The sequence below is a fragment of the Artemia franciscana genome, chromosome 20, assembly GCF_032884065.1.
Source record: "Artemia franciscana chromosome 20, ASM3288406v1, whole genome shotgun sequence".
NCBI classification, from domain to species: Eukaryota; Metazoa; Arthropoda; class Branchiopoda; order Anostraca; family Artemiidae; genus Artemia; species Artemia franciscana.
In genome coordinates, this window is record NC_088882.1 from 2,257,726 (window position 1) to 2,277,937 (window position 20,212).

The 20,212-nt window shown below is 32.1% G+C and overlaps 1 protein-coding gene across 6 annotated transcripts in view; it reads right to left on the minus strand.

Moving 5' to 3' along the window:
* The window catches only part of LOC136040266 (zinc finger protein 287-like), a 107,323-nt gene that overhangs the window by 36,023 nt on the left and 51,088 nt on the right, over positions 1-20,212 (minus strand). Inside the window, exon 1 of one of the 6 annotated variants that reach the window (XM_065724501.1) lies at positions 9,530-9,830. The exons of 4 other annotated variants lie outside the window; for them this stretch is intronic. The gene's annotated coding sequence lies outside the window, so the exon portion shown is untranslated. Of the gene's footprint in view, positions 1-9,529; positions 9,831-20,212 lie in introns of those variants that run through there. One more of the 6 variants, XM_065724498.1, reaches the window with a different exon arrangement.

Sequence of the window (20,212 nt, forward strand, 5' to 3'; positions counted from 1 at the left end):
AAGTGCATACCAGGAAAGTTGTGATCTATATCTTTGAGATATAGTTACTAGGCCTTATAATCTTATTATGTAATAACAAACCCTCATTTTAAGCTTTAGAATATTAAGACATCTATAATTGGATTTAAACTAAATTCAAATTTAAACCATAAATCAAAAATATATAATAATTTTTTTATGAACTGATATGGTAACGTTACTCGCTTTGCCCTAATTACTTATATTAGCTAACAGATGGAAATGAAGAACTAACAGAAATAAAAGTTAATCCTCTACCAGACCTCAAAACGAAATTTCAACCAAGATCGCTAATAACTTGTTATCATTTAAGGTTTTATTTCATTTCTTTTGATTAATAGTAATATGACCATGTTACATTAGTTGGAGAGGCGGAGTGACTATATGTAACTATAGCGTGTCATAAATAGAAAATAATTTTTTTTTCTCAATTTTAACAAAAAGTACCAAATACATTTGACAAAATTCAACCTCTTACCTTATCTGATCTACATGGATTCATGACACAGTCTGAACTTTTTAAAAAATACTTCAAACATCAATCTTTGAAAATACAAGCTTTGAAAACTATCAAAACACAATAACTATATTAAGAAAAAACATTTGTTCACAAAATATACTTATATATCCCGCTTAGATGACAGAATACGGTCTTGTGATCTAAACAACTGAACAATGTAGTGTCAGACGACACTTTTATATACCGATAAACGAAAACAACCCCTAGTATTAAGGCCAACTTAGTTGTCTCATCCCCTTGAAACATCGCTTTATCATTACAAAGTAATACATTGTTCTAAATCTAACTAACTTTCAACCCAAATGCAAAGTACCGTGATATAACTCAAGTATTATCTTCTGAAGAATCAAACAAGACTTACTTTAACTAAATCTCGACCCAAAGCAACGTATCGTAATAAAACTTTCAACTTTTATCTTCCGAAAAATCAAGCAAGATCTATTCACGAGCCTAAGTAACAAAGCCGTAAGCTTCGGATTAGATACCTGGGCAATGTTCATATTCTGTCTAATTGATAAGCACCCAAAAATCTAAAGGTATTTCAAAAGTGCCATAATTATAATACACACCTTAAATCAACATAAATAATTGCGTTGGAAAGGTATCTTCGCCTAATGGAAAAATGCGTTTTTTTTTAATTCAATCGAATTGAAAGTAATACACTTACCTATTTAAAAAGCTACACTATGCGATGACAAACTGTATATTAATAAAGAAATTTCATTTCCGTTCAACCTAAACAAATATTATGATAGAAAAAAAAATCTAGTTGAAAGTTAAACGCAGTATTTTTATGGGCTTATAATTTGGGTAATTTTTATGCTATTTCAAAAAAATATTTTTTTTTCATTTAAAATAAAACAGCCTAAAGAACTTAATTTTCCTTAAGGTTATAGGTCAAAATGGTTTATTGGAACCAATTAATTATAATATAAACCATCCCTTTGGTGTTATATTCAACTACTTTGGTTAAAAATTAAAAATAAATTCTAATTAATCATAAATGCTTTTATTTTAAACTATAGGCTATCTTAAACTACATTCTTAATACCTATGTACGTATGTGTATAAATTTAAATATATTAATTTCACTTCTCCTACAAAAAAATTTTACAAAACAGTAGTTCAAATATCTCTTCGTCTAAAACTTGACTAAAAAAAAAATATGATTTATAACAAGTATTCTTTAAATAAGAAAGAAAAAAAAATGGTAGAATATAGCAAAATTTTTCAATAATTATGACACAATCTCTTAGTTATATAAAAAAAAATATATAAACTTATGTTACGAAATACCAATAGCCTACAACTTATTATTTAAATGAGGCTAAAATTCTACTAAAATTAAATTATAAGTCAATTTAATTTATAAATCAAATTTTTATTTTTTTTCCATTTTAACAACTAAGATACTTAATTCAAAGCTAAAAGAGATTCAAATGCAAAAAGAACACTTCAATTTGCAACAATTTTAGAAATGATTAAAATTATTTCTCAAAGTGCAAGCAAAAAAATGGCTGTGATCTTTAAAACGTAGTTACTAGGCCTTGCAATCTTATATATATAATGATGATCCCCACTTTTAAACTCCAAATTAATTTAACTAATCCATAATTAAATTTAACGAATTAATTGGAACTATGCACCAAACTTTAACAATAAAATAAGCCTATCTATCTATTACACATACATAACCAGTAATTTAAGTTTCCGGCCGTAACAAATAAATAAATTGTTTAATACGTTTATCAGATATGTGTTTCAAGAAAAGTTTTCCCCTTGGTTAGCAAAATTTTAAACAGTTTTCGTTTTTAATTATTTGGAACCATTAAGAAGTTTCACGGCGATCCTCTCAGAATACAAGTGCTATTATTTTTTTTTTATATCTAGGTATATTTATAAAAAACAAAATAACTTTAATTTAAATATTGCAAATGTCTATCCATCTCCCCCTAAGCTGACTTTCAGTGGGAGTAATGAACATATAATAGGTCTTGAGTTAACTCCATCCTAGGCCTAAAATAAAACTAAAAAAAAGCCTCTAATAGATTATTAGTAAGACTAAGTTAGTCCTTTAATTTGCTAAATACCTAATGATTGCAGCCTTGAAATATTATTATTTTATCTTCTAAAAACACACACACCCATTATTAATTTTCTGACAAAAAATTCAACATTTTTGAAGAAAGATGCATGAGACTTTTGCTATTAGGTTCTCTGATCCGCCGAATACGATGGTATGATTTTCGTTAAGATTCTGTGATTTTTAAGGAATGTTTCCCCCTATTTTCAAAAAAGCCTTGTTTTCCTCTATTTAAAATAAGCCCTTTTTTAAAATAGGCGGTGCCAAAGATCTTTCGCAATGGCCCTTTAGTCAATTCAGACATGAGTCTTCATTGGAAGCATCTTCTACATTCTTTAATCCCCTTTTGGTTTTTGACATTGGTCGAGGACCATTCCTTGCTACTGTTTTGTATTTCCTGGGGGATTGCCTATTGATTATTTCATTAGAATGGAAAAAGTAATTGTTAGGCAATCTTCTAAGGCAGTATATACACCTACTGTTTGGCAATGTATACATCAAGAGGTCTTTCTTAGAGCCAAATTGTCCTAACCCATGCCAAAGTCTGTACACTGATAATATATATATATTAATTACTCTCGAGACTACTAAAATATTTGCTATTGGACATTAAAATTTCGTTACTTAATCACAGTTTGTTACCACAAACTACTTAAGTGTTAATTGACTCTATAAAAAAAACATAACTTTCTTTCTCAGCTCCAATTTAGAATTATTGATATTTTTAAATTGATTTTTTTAATACTATTTCTTAATGACAATAGCGTATTAGCCCCTTAAATCTATCCTCAACAACTCCATTAATACTTAATAAATCTCAGCGTCACGCAATCCATTTTTTCTTTCTATCATACTTTTTCAGAAATAATTTATTAAATGTTAATTACAGATAAGAATGATGATCTTAACATTTTTGATGACCATGTGTATAGGTGCCCATACACAAGATGTCGTAAAGCATGGGATAATATTCAAACACGAAAATTCACTTCTAACTAGTAACAACGCTTGGAAAATATTTATGAAGCTAGACCCTAAGCCATTTGAAACATTATTCCAACAAGTTATAAGACTGGAGAAAAATACATTTGACCTGAAGGAATCAATTTTTCAATTTTTAAAATCAGACAAGGGACTACAAGCAAGCAAAAACAACCATAAAGAAAAGAAAGACATGCCATCCCCTAACTATCCCAAAATCAAAATAAAAAGAATAGTAGATGATTTTGATGCAAAAATGGCCGAAATCGATAAAGCTATAGGACTCGGAAAAGCCATTGAAAAAAGAAAAAAAAAGATCAATTAACGAAAACCAAAACCCAGATATCGATAAAGAGACACAAAATACAATTGAGCCAACAAAAACCCAACCTAGACAAAGAAAATTTTACGATGGGCAATATGCATTATTGAACGAATTGCCCACAGTATGGAATTTCTTCAAAGAACTATGGAATGGACCAAAACAAGTTAACAGGGCTGAGAACAAACCCATACAAGAAAAAATAAATTTATCTGAAATAAAACCAACGAAAGTTGAAACGAGAGATATAACCAGTATTTCCCCATACACACAGCAAACCGCTACAATTGAAACCCAAATAACAAGCATTGTATCTGACCTCGTAACACGAACGAATAAAATACCAGACATAATAAGAGGTATAGAAAATATTGAAGTGGGATCAAATTCCACTAATGGTATCAGCAAACCGAAATACAAGTTTAAATGTCAATACTTCTGTAGAATAATAAACGTTACAACGGAAGCTACCAAATCAAACACAACCTCCCTTATTCCACATCTTACTTCTTATACCGAAGAAAGCACAAACGAATTAATGGAAATCTCCAAAAGCACCTCAAAGAAATACGAAACGACTACCTTCTGGAAATACGATACTCAGAACGAGGAAACCACAGCAGAAACTGATTTTACTCCAACAACAATCGAAACTGAACATACCCCAATAACAGAAGTGGAAGAAACATTCCCCTCGTCAAACCCCACGACGACTGACCCACAACCAATAGAGTTAGACACCTCAATGTCAGAAATTACTACAGAAACTATCCCTGGTGTACTAATGCCAATTAAAAACGATGAAATTTTAATAACAGTAAGGCAACCATGGCAATCAACTAGCTGGATATGGACTTCTACGAAGAAGGGAAGAATACAAGTTAGGTGGCAAATCCCTTTTGTCGAGACAGACTATGGTAGAACACGATGTATGGATGGAGACAAAAAATATCAAGATGAAAATCACTGGAGAGAATGTTGGACAATAGATGGCAAAAAAACTTGCGCGCGACTGGCCATGGCTGACGAACCAGCAAAGAACGAATTAGAACCCCTCCCGGAATTAACCATGGAGAATGCGCATAAAATATCAACTCATCAGGCATTTCTCATCTTATATAGACAAAGGTTAGAAGCGTTATTTGAACTATTCAATACAGAAATACAAAAACTTAAACAAAGCACTACACGTATATTCGAAGTATTTTTTCGAAGAAGTAAATATAAACGATCAACAAGTCTAATCCCAATAGTAGGGGAGCTTGCTTCTCGACTATTCGGTTTGTCAACCGAAGAAGATTTAAATATACTAAGAGATAATGTTAAAAGACTCAACACAGCCATGAATACAACACTAAATGTCCAAAAAATTCAAGCAAGTATCGCCAATTATCAAAAAGACAAAATCGAGGCTATATCCAAAAAAATCTCGAGAACTGTCAACACAATGAACTATTTAAAAAATGAAGTAGACAGAGTAATCTCTGATTCCAGCCTAACGATGGTGTCACTCGACATTGTTATTATGTCTTTGTTGAACTTAGCCACTGATGTCAGTAAATTTGAATTCGCGTTATTTGAATTAACAGGAGGAACCCTTTCTTACGACTTAGTAGATCCCTCGAATCTTAAAAACATCCTAAACGAAATAGACTCACTTAACATTTGGACTCCACTTACCAGTAGAACCAGAAGTAGCTAACTTGTTTTTATATTATACCAAACTAAAGGTGCATATCACCGAAATCAATGAACAGCTATTTGCTGTAGTCACAATTCCTTTAATCAATCAACAATCCATATACGACCTATACAAAATATCTACCTTCCCCATCAACATTAAAGAGACTAACTCCTTCATGAGCATCATCCCAGAAGCGGAATATATGTTAATAGATCAAGACAGAAGAAAATACGCACTAGCAAATGCCGAAGAATTAAAAGAATGCGTGTCATTTAAAAACTTGGTCTGCCAACTAACATTACCTATATATAACGTAAAGATAGGATCATGCATGCTAGATCTATTCCTAAAGGAATCACAGCAACAAAATATTCCCGATTCTTGTGAAGCCTTAATAGGAAATACCAAAAGAGAAACTTTCATTAATTTACGGAACGACTTATGGTTATTTACAGTACCTAAAAAGACGGTAGGAACCCTATCCTGCTATAACAATACAGAAAAAATTGACCCCAGCTATCAAACCGAAATATTATTACAGGATGTTGGGACTATTACAATCAAACAAGGTTGCAGACTTGTAACTAAAGAAACAACCGTCCAAACACCTCTAATCACAACCAGCACTAACGTCATGAGCCCAAAAATAATAAATTTTCAAAGAATAAACTTGTCCTTCACGATTCCGAATATAAATGATGAAGAATCTAAATCATCAATATGGCCAAAAATAGAAAAGATTAAAGGTACAATGCAATTAACAAAAATAAAGGAAGCGTTAGATATGCAAATACCCTTATTCACTGACGAGGACCAAAGATTGAAATACGTGGAGAGCCAATACGGTTTGTTCTCACCAAACTCATGGTATAATATTATAATCACTATATTCATGGTATTTCTTATTTCACTAACAATAAGAGAGCTACTAACAATTAACTATGGGAAACTACTGAAGAGAAAAAGGATAAATACTGATGCAATTGAAGCACAAGAGATGCATCAATTGAACCCTACTGCTCCTGATGATATTTAAGCCATATTAACAGGGAGGATGTAATAATCCGGGAAAATTGAGAGGTCTTTCCCCGTACGTAACATCCTTTCCCTACTGTAGGAAATATTGTTGGTGTATAACAACTAAAAGGCTATGATACAACATACTGTATTGCTTTTTGGCATATACATCAAAAATACTCGTGGCAGAAAATCTTTATGTAAATATAGACCTCTAACAAGCACGAAAAAATTCGTTCCTATCTTTTTATGTGCAAGAGATTTAAGAGGTCATCTCTTGTAATTTTGCTGATCTATTCCAAGACAAAAACGTTCCAAGACGTGATAATTGAAAGGCTATTATGCAAAATGTATTACTTTTCGACTAATCACGTATTGGAGGTTCAAATTTTTTTTTTTTGATTAAAGTATGATCCAGAACATTAAGACCTCTAAATAATCTTATATATATATAACCCTCTTTAGTGCCGTGTTTTTATATTTACATGTAATCATAATAATATAGTAATAGTGTAATACCAATAAAACTATTCTTAATTACTATATGACCAAATATACCTCACGTTACTTCGAATGTACCTGAAAATTATTAGAATTTAAAACTTCTTTTAAGAAATCGTACATTCGATTTCGCTTTTAATGTTTAAAAAAAATAATATTACTGTTATGCAATTATGTGCTATTATTATGCAATTTCATATTACAATAATGCTTTATGTTATCGTATCACTAGTACCATTTTATATGTTAACAACATAATTCTGCTTGGAAATTTTTATTACAGAATTTGGCATACTAACATTGGCCAACAAACGTCATGGTCAAAGACTACAAAGCACCTATCATGATTTATCAACCACCGAAGAATGCCCGAAACACATCTGATTCAACCGGACAACTATCACCCAAGTGACATCCCAAATAGAACCAACTACTTGCTATCATCATTCATTTCTGACTGAATAACGTAGACTAGAGAAGACGAAACATCCAGCCAGCGGGTACAACCACAACATACCCACCACAAAAACACCATAAATGATAACCCAATTCAATATGGAAACCCTCACAGACCTAATGAAGATTTAGAACAGGACATCCTAAAATCCTAAATTTTTTAACTTAGGAATCAACTACCAAGTAAGGCCTTAGATACTACTTCAGTCTATTGAATTAAATTAAGATAAAGCCAAAGACAATGAAGATAACGCTTAAAATGCAGAAGAGAGCGGGAACAGGACGGAAGAACCGTAGTACCGGCCGTACCTTTGTACTTAAACTGCTGGGGATAGGTGATTCTGGGTCCCGCGCTTCCCATTTTGTAAAAGCGTTAAAACAAAAAGTCTTTACTTTTGCTAAATGGTGATAAATTAGAAAATGACATTATGTTTGTTCAATCAGTAAATAGGGCAAGGACACGAAAATTGTGATTGGTGTGAAATTAATATCCAGAACTAATAAGTGATGAACATTTAAAAAGTGCCAAATAGTGAAGTATAAATTTAATTAAATAAAAGTGCCAGTGGAAATCCTTTTATATTACGTTGTGTATTTTTATTTTTATTGTTAAAATACCTGGGATCAATTAAAAATCAAATATAACAGTTAAAACTTCAAGTAAAAATGAACAATTGGAACCAGGTATTCGTGTGTAATAACAGTTAATGTCAAGTGTTGTGGTTAAATAATTTTTTAGTGCTAGGTGCAGGACATATATATATAAGGTGAAGGAAAATATTTCTTAAATTTAAATCATCATTTACAAGGTTATGGAATTATAATAAAATTTTTATAGACAATAAGGATTAAATGCAATATTTAAAAAAAGAGATTAGACTGATTGATGGGGACATCAATCTACAACGGGAAAGGGGATATGTAACATATAGACCAGCCCCCTCCCCTCTATAAAATTTAGGGCCAAATCCCTCATTCACACCCACTTAGAAATCCTTAAATATAGGACCAAATCTCTCATCCATACTCTTCTAGAAACTCTTAAATTCAGGACTAAATTTCTCAGTCACACCCCTTTAGTAAATTTCAATTAGAAAAAGGTTTGAATAAAATCATTTAGAATTTAGCAGTTGCTAAATTTAACAGTCTGCGTAGTCCAACGCAGTTGGACTACGTGCATTTAGATAAGTTAAATGTTACTTAACAAGTTAAGTAACTAGTTATTCTGAACTCTGGGTTTTCAACTCAAAACCAAAAGGGAAATCCTTGCCATAAAAACAACTTTTGGATGCAAGACTAGTCACATGATTGAATATTACCAATAGTAGCGGAGGTCAACTGCCACAGGTCACCAAGCCTGTCCGGCGAGTTTTTTTAGAGAAATCGCGCATTGGATATATGAGCCCAACGCAAGGGCGAATAGTCAGTTTTAAGGAGAGATTCGAATAGTCAAGATCAATTGCTCAAGTTCACCTTTTCATGCAATAAGTCATCGAAGCTATTTTGTCAAAAGTTGTATATTGTAAGTAAATAAACCTTATTGTATTTAATCATCTTCTGTCTATGTATTAGGGCATCAGGTACAGTTCCTCTAGTCTTCAGGTACGGTCCCAAGGGAATCTATATTTGTTTCAGGAGGCCTCGAACATCATTGAGATGGTTCTGTCTCCCAGGTTACTGGGGATTATTTATAAAGCTGTCTTGTTCTATTAACAATTTAGCTCCCATATCCTATGTCCACATTAAGCTATTAAGACTTCAGAAAAGTCCCAAGTACCTCAACGCAAAGCCCCCTTAAGATAAAATCTCACTCCAAGCACCCTATACAACAAAACCACCCCGTAACAAAAGTATTTGGACAGTGTGAAGGTAGAAAACAATTCTTAATTCATGATATGCAGAATAATTGCATTCAACACATTTTGCATGTATACCCACTATACTTACTTACTTGGAAGCTTAAAAAAAGAAATTTAACAGTAGGCCTGGGACTCTAAATTTCAGTGCTTCTTTTTCAGAAATAGCCTAGGCTATTTTATGAGTGGCTACATGAAATTGCTTTTTAAGCCTATGCCTAAAAATAAGACCAAATGACTGAATCCCAGTTCGAAATGAATAATCAAGCAAGTCAGTCTGCAAGTCTCGTTTCTCATTCAGAATATTTAAATATTTATAATTTTCTCAAATAAAAATGGCTATTCTGTAAATTATGCCATCTATTATTTGAAGATTTAAAGGTAGCATACTTTTCCGGGTACAAAAGCATAACTAGCAGGTTATGTCTATTATAAGCCGCCAAACTTTTTGTTTAAAAAAATCTTAAAGAATTTAAAGATAAAATGTTTAAAGAATTTAAATAAAATCTGAGCACCTTAACTTGACTTCTTAAGCTGTTTTCTTGGAAAAATATCTTTGTTATGCTATTCTCAACGGTTTATGCACTCTGACGAGATTGTCATTGAATTTCTCTGACTAATATTCTGTTTTCCGTAAGCTATAAGATCTAAGCACTTTGATAAAGCAAAATTAGACAAACAGTGCTGATAATTTAGAATATCAGATGTGCAATTTTTACAATCTGATGGACAAGAGAATGTTGCTATAATTTTCCCCAATATATATATAATGTAAAAATAAATGAATTTTCTGATATTTTTTAGTTAAAATTGCAAAAATATATTTGAAAAATGACATCAAGAAGACGAAGTAGCTAATTTTGGGAATAAGTGAAGTTTAAGAAATAATGTTGGACAACGAAATGATCAATCAAGTTGTCAGCTTAATTTACTTTTTTAGTTTTACTTGATCCATTCACTTCCTTCTTTCATCATCTGGTAATGGGTCTTTGATAACAATTATCAAACAGTCCAATACATCTCTTTACCCTAAAATAAATCTCTTATCCTTGCACCGTTTTAAACTGTAGATGCAGATCTAGCAACCGGGAATTCACAATCTTCTCTTGCCATATTTGAATCTCCTGGCTTAGAGAGCTTTTCTTTCCTCTCTCCGCTACCGCACCGTGCCTAAACTCATTCCCAGTATCATTTCGGACAGATTTATCCAGTATTCTCTTTATTGCAATTAGCCAGAGACTATTCTTAACCTTCAATAGAGCGTTTAAATAACAGGTTCCTTTCACAAGAAAAAATCTGGCATATTCAGGAGCTTTTCCGAAAGTTTGGTCATAGCAAACAGTTTTCCACTTTTTAATGACATGAGACCTATGTCCCTTCAAATCACCAAATCCATTCAGCCTAAGAACTTATTTAAAAAAAAAACTCTGCCTGAACAATCTTCAACTTAGTCGGAATATCACATCCCATATTTCGCTCGTAATGAAGCAGAGTTCTAATATAGAGGATTCTAAGACAACCAGAATAAAAAAAATTAAAAGTTTTGTTTGGTTCCACCATGTTGTGGAACTATAAATATTTATTTATTCGACAGAAAAACCAACAGCACATTTGCAGTAACTAACAACTTAACACAAAAAGACTGTTCATGTCAGCTACCAACTCTTTTTTTTACTTTGTCCATTAGCATTATACATTTACGGATAAATTCAACTTATAATAAAATTTCTATAATTATAAGCAGAAGTTTTTGAATGTGTTCAGCTTAATCCATTTAATACTTAATTCCAATTAATGAGGATAAAAGTTACTTTTGCTTCACTCTTGAACGCTTTCCAGCAATATATACGACCAGTAGATTTTAGGAAAGGTTGCTAACCGTATATTGCGTCTCAGGCACGTAAATGACTATGGGACGGGGGGATCCCTCTAGTATTATATTCAGTTCTTCCTATCCTTTCGTTTTTTTTAGGATAATATATATCTTTTAATGAATTAAATAAACACAAACCTTTCTTTATCTCTAAGTACGGAGCAATATTAAACATTAAAACGAATGAAAATTCTTTTATATACGATGGAGTTGCCTCCGTCTCAATCCCTTGCTTTTTCCGTTAAAGCTCCCCCTGTGTGATAATTAACTGATGACAAGACATCAGTCTTGTGAACTTTCCTTTAGCAAGTACCAGTGCTAATGCTGGCCTTGTCAACCAGGATTTAGTTTAAAATATAGTTTCTAATTCAAGGTCTGTGTCTTGTTTTTATTCCTTCGCCTAGAATATCTCATCCTTGTAATGAATGCTACAGAAAATGTGGTACCGGGTCATTCCCTTGTTCTAAGTACAATGCTTGTTGCACTCAGCTTGTGCTGGCATCGCAAAAAGTAGTCGCCTTAAAAACCCTAAATGCTTATGCGTATAAAGCTGATCGTAAATGGTTGGTCAAATGACAAGATTAATACCATCGATAATCAATCTGAATTGATCCATCCAGTCGAAGCTGAAAAATCCCACCTTATTCTAAATGAAGAAAACCATTCCAATGATAGTCTATTTAATTCCAATGATAATCTACTTGAAGTGATCGTTCCAATTGATAGTGCAAATTCCCCATCTGTACCTTGTGTTTCGAGTAATGACAAAAATAGATCTCCTGGATCGATTGATTCCGTAAAAATAACTACCTACCATCAATCCCAAATTATCCCACAAATTTCTTGCCCCAGTAAAGATGAATTGACTCACAATACAAAAAAAGCTAGTGTGTTTGAGTCCCATACCTATGAAGATTGCATACAAAATGATGCAGGAATCGTCAATCTCAAGAAACAGATTATTAATCTCGAATTTCTTCATGATAGCTTGTCTGATCTTTACGAGTGCCTGAATAGAGTACAAAGAAATCAAAATGTTAAAAGTCGGTTTTCAGCTCGCAATTGTTGAAGCTATATATGCTTTAAATAATCAATGTGCTAGTGAACTTCCTTCATCAGATTTTTTGCAAGGGATTAAAAAGGTTACGCAAACTAATGACCTACTGACCTCGGTTAAACCGAAGATAATTTATGTTGAAATCCAGTGTCAATGACAAATCTTTGAAAAGTGACAATGTTGTTGAGCTGACAAGTGGAAATTCTCACCAAATGCAATCCAAAATTCAAAAAACTGATTGAAGTTATTTTAAGTGTAATCAACCTAATGTGTGCTTTAGCTTTTAGATAGTAGATGTATGTCTAGCTATTGTAAATACCTACATAGTTGTAAATTTGAAGTTCTTATTTACCCCCCTCTGCCTCCTTCAATTAGTAAACAAACAAATGCTCACTTTTGTAACCGTTTTACTTTTCCTAAGTTCCTTGTTAAGAACGCAAAAAGCTTGAATTTTGACAATGTGACCGAAGTAGAAGTCCTCTCCCAATTTTATAAAATTGATGTAATTGCTGTAACAGAGGTCCAGGCACAGAACCCTGACCTTTTAAAAATCAATAACTGCTCCCAATTCACAAAACCTCGTCCTCATGACCATCCCCTAGGTAAAAAGTGAGGTGGAATATTATTAATTGTAGGTGACTATCACTTCCCTAAGTGAATTCATACTCCCAAGCTTTCTGATTACGATGAAATCATTTTGGTAAGTGTAAAACCCAAAATCGTACCTTGCCATTTTAATTTGATTGTTTTTTGTTGCTTTTATTATTCCCAAATCAAAAAGCTGCACAAAGACAGCAGTTTCTACAGCAACTACATAGTAGTGCCGACTTTGTCCTCTGCAAATTCAATGACGCCGGTATTTTCCAAGTAGGTGATGCCAATGACCTAAAGTTAAATTCACTTTGTAGTTCCCTCAATTAAAAAAAAAAACAGTCAATATGCCAACAGCCAAGGGAAATACTACTCTTCATCTGATTTTCACAAATACACAAACTTTTTATAGCTCACCTGTTCCTTTGTCCATTAATCTCATAAAGTTAATTTTATTTCTTGTACTTGTACTTTTTTTTTCTTATTCATTTGCGTTAAATTGTTCCTTGGCCATTTTTATGCTGGATCGGTGTTTTTTCTGCTGTATTAGTTGTTTCTTTATTTTTCTTTTTCTTTTTAGACACATGAAGTGAATTCAGCTCTATTAGAGCTGATGATAGCCTTATGAAAATAAATATTATCTCATCTTAAAGCTTTCAGTAATTTAACCAGATTCTAATCGAACGGTCCTTAGGTTTCTGAAGTTGTTCTTAAGGAACTGGGACAAAAAGTCAAGCTTCAGTTTCAAAATTAAAGCATTGAGTGGGGAGTAGCCCCTCTCATATACAGAAAAATTTCTGTTGGTTTAAATTTTTTACAAAAAAAGATTAAAAGATACCATGAAATTTTTCTTAAAACCCAATAGAAACTCGAAAAACAAAAGATTGAGAGGCTAGCTGACACAGATTTAGGGTATTGGCTTTCATCTGTTCGGAAGATCAGCACTGCCGGTCATAGATTGGAGATCAGCAACAGCATTTTAAACTATTGCCATCAAGTCTAGAGACACATCCTATCTGTTCAATAAATCTGGTTACATTAAGGTGTTATACTACAAGCACTAAGACTTATGTCAGACGCAAGCGATTCAACAGAAGAATGCTCTGAAGCTTCTGGGAACAATTAATGTCTAGCTCTTATTTATTCAAGAAATAAAGAGCAGTATCTTCGGTCCGAAATATAATCCATCCAAACGATTCCATTTTACAATAGAATTTCTTTCAGACCTTCACTCTCTTTCAAACAGTCAAACAGCCCGTTCTAGAGTTCCAATCTGAAGAGCGCTGGTTTAAGGTTGTTGAGGCAACGAAACACTTGCGCGAACAGCATTCAATTTCAAACTGAAAAGCCAGCGCATTCAGTTGTTATTAGCATACAGATCATTTTTAACATTGAAAACACAGCTGATGCCAGAAGAAATCGATCAGAAGACAATTGGAAGACCTTGCATTTTTTATTCCATGTAGTCAACACATGCAATTTTTAGACACATGATCGAATTCAGACCTTCTGAAATCGATTCTGAAATTCGATGATGCGATGCTGTTTTTGGCTGAAATGGATCAATTATAAAAATTATACATTGATAATAATAAGTTATTTGTTGCCCACTACTTTAGATCGCGGAGTAAGTAAAAAAGATAGAAAAAAACCATCGAAGAACACAAAAAATAGAAGCTACTGACGCGTAAGATCATTTGTTTTTCGTAAGATCCTTTTTTTACGCTGAAACCACAGCTGATGCCAGAAAAAATCGATCACCACACAATCACTACACCTTGCATTTTCTTTATTCCATGTATTCAATGCATACTAAATGTATACCATTGAATTTAATAACTCCAAAATTATACAGACTTTCAGGAATCAATATCAGCATATATATATATATATATATATATATATATATATATATATATATATATATATATATATATATATATATATATATATATATATATATATATATATATATATATATATATATATATATATATATATATATATATATATATATATATATATATATATATATATATATATACTAGCTGTTGGGTTGGCGCTTCGTGCCACCCCAACACCTAGTTGGTGGGGGCGTTTCGCACAACACCCTCCCCCCCCAAGCCTCCCGCGCGCGTAAGTCGTTACGCGCCATATTAGTTACGCGCCATTGTAGTTGTATCCCTGTGTCCCCCCTGTGAATATACATAGATATATGTATGTTTTTAACTACGTAAAATTTGCGAATATATAACATTCTTCGCTGTCCCATTGTCTGTGCATATAAATAGATTGTCAGGTTTACCGACTCTTGAACATGCAACATATAATTGTCCATGGGAAAAACAATCCGTATTCAGATCTATTACTCATGATTCTAATGATTGCCCTTGAGCTTTGTTGATGGTGATTGCTAATCGAACATTCCCTGTGTCGCCGTCGTCATTTATATATCCCCTGTACCCTCCGGCGTCCCCGTTGTAGATGTGTCCCTGTGTCCCGGTCGTCATTGCTATTCCCTGTGTCCCGGTCGTCATTTGTGTCCCGGTGTCCCAGTCTGTAATTTTTCTTTGAGTGTCCCGGTCGTCATTTATATTCCCTGTGCCCCGGTCGTCATTTGTGTCCCGGTGTCCCGGTCTGTATATACATTCGTTTTTGAATTGGTCTTTCTTTTAGTTTTTAGTTTTTTACCTGTTTTTAGTTATACCTCATGATTCTAATGATTGCCCTTGAGCTTTGTTGATGGTGATTGCTAATCAAACATTCCCTGTGTTCTCATCGTCATTTATATATCCCCCTGTCCCCCCGGCGTCCCCGTTGTAGTTGTGTCCCGGTCGTCATTTGTGTCCCGGTGTCCAAGTCTGTATATACATTCGTTTTTGAATTGGTATATGATGAAATAAATTTTTGTGTTTTTCCCCTTTTTTTCTTTTTAGTTTTTTTTTTTTTGGTTTTTACCTTTTTTTTAGTTTTTTTAGTTTTTTTTTCTTTTTAGTTTTTTTTTGTAGTTTTTACCTTTGTTTTTTTTTCTTTTCATTTTTTTTTGTAGTTTTTACCTTTTAGTTTTTTTTGTAGTTTTTATCTAGCCAAGGTTCGAACCTGCAACCTCTTGGACCTAGAATCTGGAACATAACGCGTTACCAACTCAGCTACTTCGGGCTTGAATACATTAGTTTTTGAATTGGTATATGATGAAATAATTCAGACGTCATATGCGGACAGACAGACAGACAGACAGACGTAACACACATACAACTTATTTTTATTTAGATATATATATATATATATATATATATATATATATATATATATATATATATATATATATATATATATATATATATATATATATATATATATATATATACACATTTATATATGTATAAATATTTGTGATTCCTCGGCACGCTTTCTTTTCTTACTTTCTCTATCAGCCGCAAGTTTTTTTGGCATAGATTCTTTGAGCAGCTTCCTCGGCTGTTGCCATTGTAGGTTCTTCAGTCATTTTAATTAAACATTTTTCCGTCCACGATCTTCTTACAATTAAAAATTTGTCTTTGAACGATTTTCTTAAATACTTTAATGACGTCATCGTCATAACAAACATGACGACAACTAACTTCATGACGACATGATGACATGACATCACTCGACAGACATAACCCACAGACCACTTATTTATATATATACTAGCTGTTGGGGTGGCGCTTCGCGCCACCCCAACACCTAGTTGGTGGGGGCGCTTCGCGCCCCCCCAAGCCCCCCCGCGCGCGTAAGTCGTTACGCGCCATAATAGTTACGCGCCATTGTAGTTGTGTCCCTATGTCCCACCTGTGAATATAGATAGATATATATATATATATATATATATATATATATATATATATATATATATATATATATATATATATATATATGGTTTTAACTACGTAAAACTTGCGAATATACAACATTCTTTGCTGTCCCATTGTCTTTGCATATAAATAGATTGTCAGGTTTACCGACTCTTGAACATGCAACATATAATGGTCCATGGGAAAACAATCTGTATTCAGATCTATACCTCATGATTCTAATGATTGCCCTTGAGCTTTGTTGATGGTGATTGCTAATCGACCATTCCCTGTCCCGGTGTCCCGGTCGTCATTTATATCCCCCTGTTTCCCCCGGTGTCCCCGTTGTAGTTGTGTCCCTGTGTCCCGGTCGTCATTTATATTCCCTGTGTCCCGGTCGTCATTTGTATCCCGGTGTCCCGGTCTGTATATACATTCGTTTTTTAGTTTTGTTTTTCTCCTTTATTTTTTTCCTTTTTTTTTCTTTTTTAGTTTATTTAGATTTTTAGATTTTTTAGTTTTTTTATTAGTTTTTAGTTTTTTTTTCTTTTTAGTTTTTTTGTAGTTTTTACCTTCTTTTTAGTTTTGTTAGTTTTTTGTTTACTTATGTCCTGGTCGTCATTTATACTCCCTGTGTCCCGGTGCTTTGTTAATTGCTAATCGAACATTCCTTTTGTCCTGGTCGCTTTCTCTTTGAGTGTCGTCATTTATTTTTTTCTTTTTTAGTTCTTTTAGTTTTTACCTTTTTTAGTTTTTTTTAGTTTTTTAGATGAAAATTTTTTTTAGTTTTTTCCTTTTTTTCTTTTTAGTTTTTTATTGGTTTTTACCTTTATTTTAGCTTATTTTTCAGTTTTTTCCTTTTTTTTAGTTTTTTTTATTTTTTATTTTTTTTAGTTTTTTACCTTTTTTTATTTTTTTTATTTTTTTTAGTTTTTTAGCTTTTTTACTTTTTTTATTAGTTTTTAGTTTTTTTTGTAGTTTTTGCCTTTTTTTAGTTTTTTCAGTTTTTTTTTTAGTTTTTTATTGGTTTTTACCTTTATTTTAGCTTATTTTTCAGTTTTTTCCTTTTTTTTTAGTTTTTTTTAGTTTTTAGTTTTTTTAGTTTTTTACCTTTTTTTAGTTTTTTTAGTTTTTTTAGTTTTTTAGCTTTTTTGTTTTTTTTATTAGTTTTTAGTTTTTTTGTAGTTTTTGCCTTTTTTTAGTTTTTTTAGTTTTTTAGCTTTTTTATTAGTTTTTAGTTTTTTTTGTAGTTTTTCCTTTTTTTAGTTTTTTTCTTTTTAGTTTTTTTGTAGTTTTTACCTTCTTTTTAGTTTTGTTAGTTTTTTTTTTACTTATGTCCTGGTCGTCATTTATACTCCCTGTGTCCCGGTGCTTTGTTGATTGCTAATCGAACATTCCTTTTGTCCTGGTCGCTTTCTCTTTGAGTGTCGTCATTTATTTTTTTCTTTTTTAGTTCTTTTAGTTTTACCTTTTTTAGTTTTTTTTAGTTTTTTAGATGAAAATTTTTTTTAGTTTTTTCCTTTTTTTCTTTTTAGTTTTTTATTGGTTTTTACCTTTATTTTAGCTTATTTTTCAGTTTTTTCCTTTTTTTTTATTTTTTATTTTTTTTAGTTTTTTACCTCTTTTTAGTTTTTTTAGTTTTTTTAGTTTTTTAGCTTTTTTACTTTTTTTATTAGTTTTTAGTTTTTTTGTAGTTTTTGCCTTTTTTTAGTTTTTTTCAGTTTTTTTTTAGTTTTTTATTGGTTTTTACCTTTATTTTAGCTTATTTTTCAGTTTTTTCCTTTTTTTTAGTTTTTTTTTAGTTTTTAGTTTTTTTTAGTTTTTTACCTTTTTTTAGTTTTTTTAGTTTTTTAGCTTTTTTATTTTTTTTATTAGTTTTTAGTTTTTTTGTAGTTTTTGCCTTTTTTAGTTTTTTAGCTTTTTTATTAGTTTTTAGTTTTTTTTTTGTAGTTTTTGCCTTTTTTTAGTTTTTTTAGTTTTTTAGCTTTTTTATTTTTTTTATTAGTTTTTAGTTTTTTTTGTAGTTTTTGCCTTTTTTTAGTTTTTTCAGTTTTGACGTCACCTGATCCAGTTTTTTCAGGTGACGTCACCTGATCCACAGATCCACACACAGACAACTTATTTTTATATATATATATATATATATATATATATATATATATATATATATATATATATATATATATATGTATATGTTTAATAGCTAATCAGAGTTCAGTAATATTTTAAGTAATCTTCTTTATAGTGGTGATTTTCTATATTACCTGAAATAACAAGCGCCAAGAGGTCATATGGCACTTTTGACGCGAGATCGGATCCAGTTTGGTTATGTCAATCATGTATCTGAAACTTGTGCTCATTCTTCCCATCAAGTTTCATCCTGATCTCTCAAATCTAAGCGTTATCCAAGATTTCCGTTTCCCCCTCCACTCCCCAATGTCCCCCGTTCCGATATGAACGGAAAATGGAGCATCTGAGACATGAGATTTTTCTATATATAAAGTTTCATTAAGATCTGATTACCCATACGTAAGATAAATGTACCTAAGTTTTTACGATTTAACATCAAATTTCACTAAGATCCAATCACTCTTTCGTAAGTTGAAAATACCTAATTTTTTCAAATTTGTCCGAGTTAACCGTTCCTTCACTCCCTCTACTCCGTAAACCCCCCTCAGATGACCCAATTGGTGTAATGACTGTTATCAAGTTAATTTGTGCAGGTCCCCTGACAAGCCTGCCAATTTTCATCGTCCTAGCGCGTCCAGAAGCACCGAATTCGCCAAATCACTGGAAATCCCCCTAACTCCCCCAAACAGTACGGATATGGTTCCGTTATGCCAATAACGAATCTAGGAACTGTGCTTATTCTTCCCAACAGGTTTTCATCCCGATCCCTCTACTCTAAGTGTTTTAGACGTTTTTCGGTCACATATCCAGTCAGGATTTAAAATAAGAGCTCTGAGACACTAGGTCGTTCTAAATATCAAATTTCATTAAGATCTGATCATCTGCAAGTTCAAATACCCCATTTTTTCTAATTTTTCCAAATGCCGACAAATTGGCCATTACCATAAAAACATAGCTCAAAATGACGATTGATGTCATTAAAACATAAATTATATCCCGGTCTTTAGATGGCATGAGCAAGGTGAGGGGGCGGGTCCATTTTGATGCAGCAAGAGAACTTATTTTTGAAAACAATTTATCCCCTTTGTATATGTTTCAAACAGTGAGATAAAAAAAGAAGCTAATCCAGATCACTTTTTAGTTGTAGTTGTAAAACTGAGTTGACATGAGTTTTTGCAGTTAAACATGATTGTACTATCAAGAAAGAAAAAAAAATTCTCGTTCTTATGGACATAGTTTTCAAGCCATTAAAAAAACCAGTTTTTTGATGCTTTTGAATCTAATCTATTG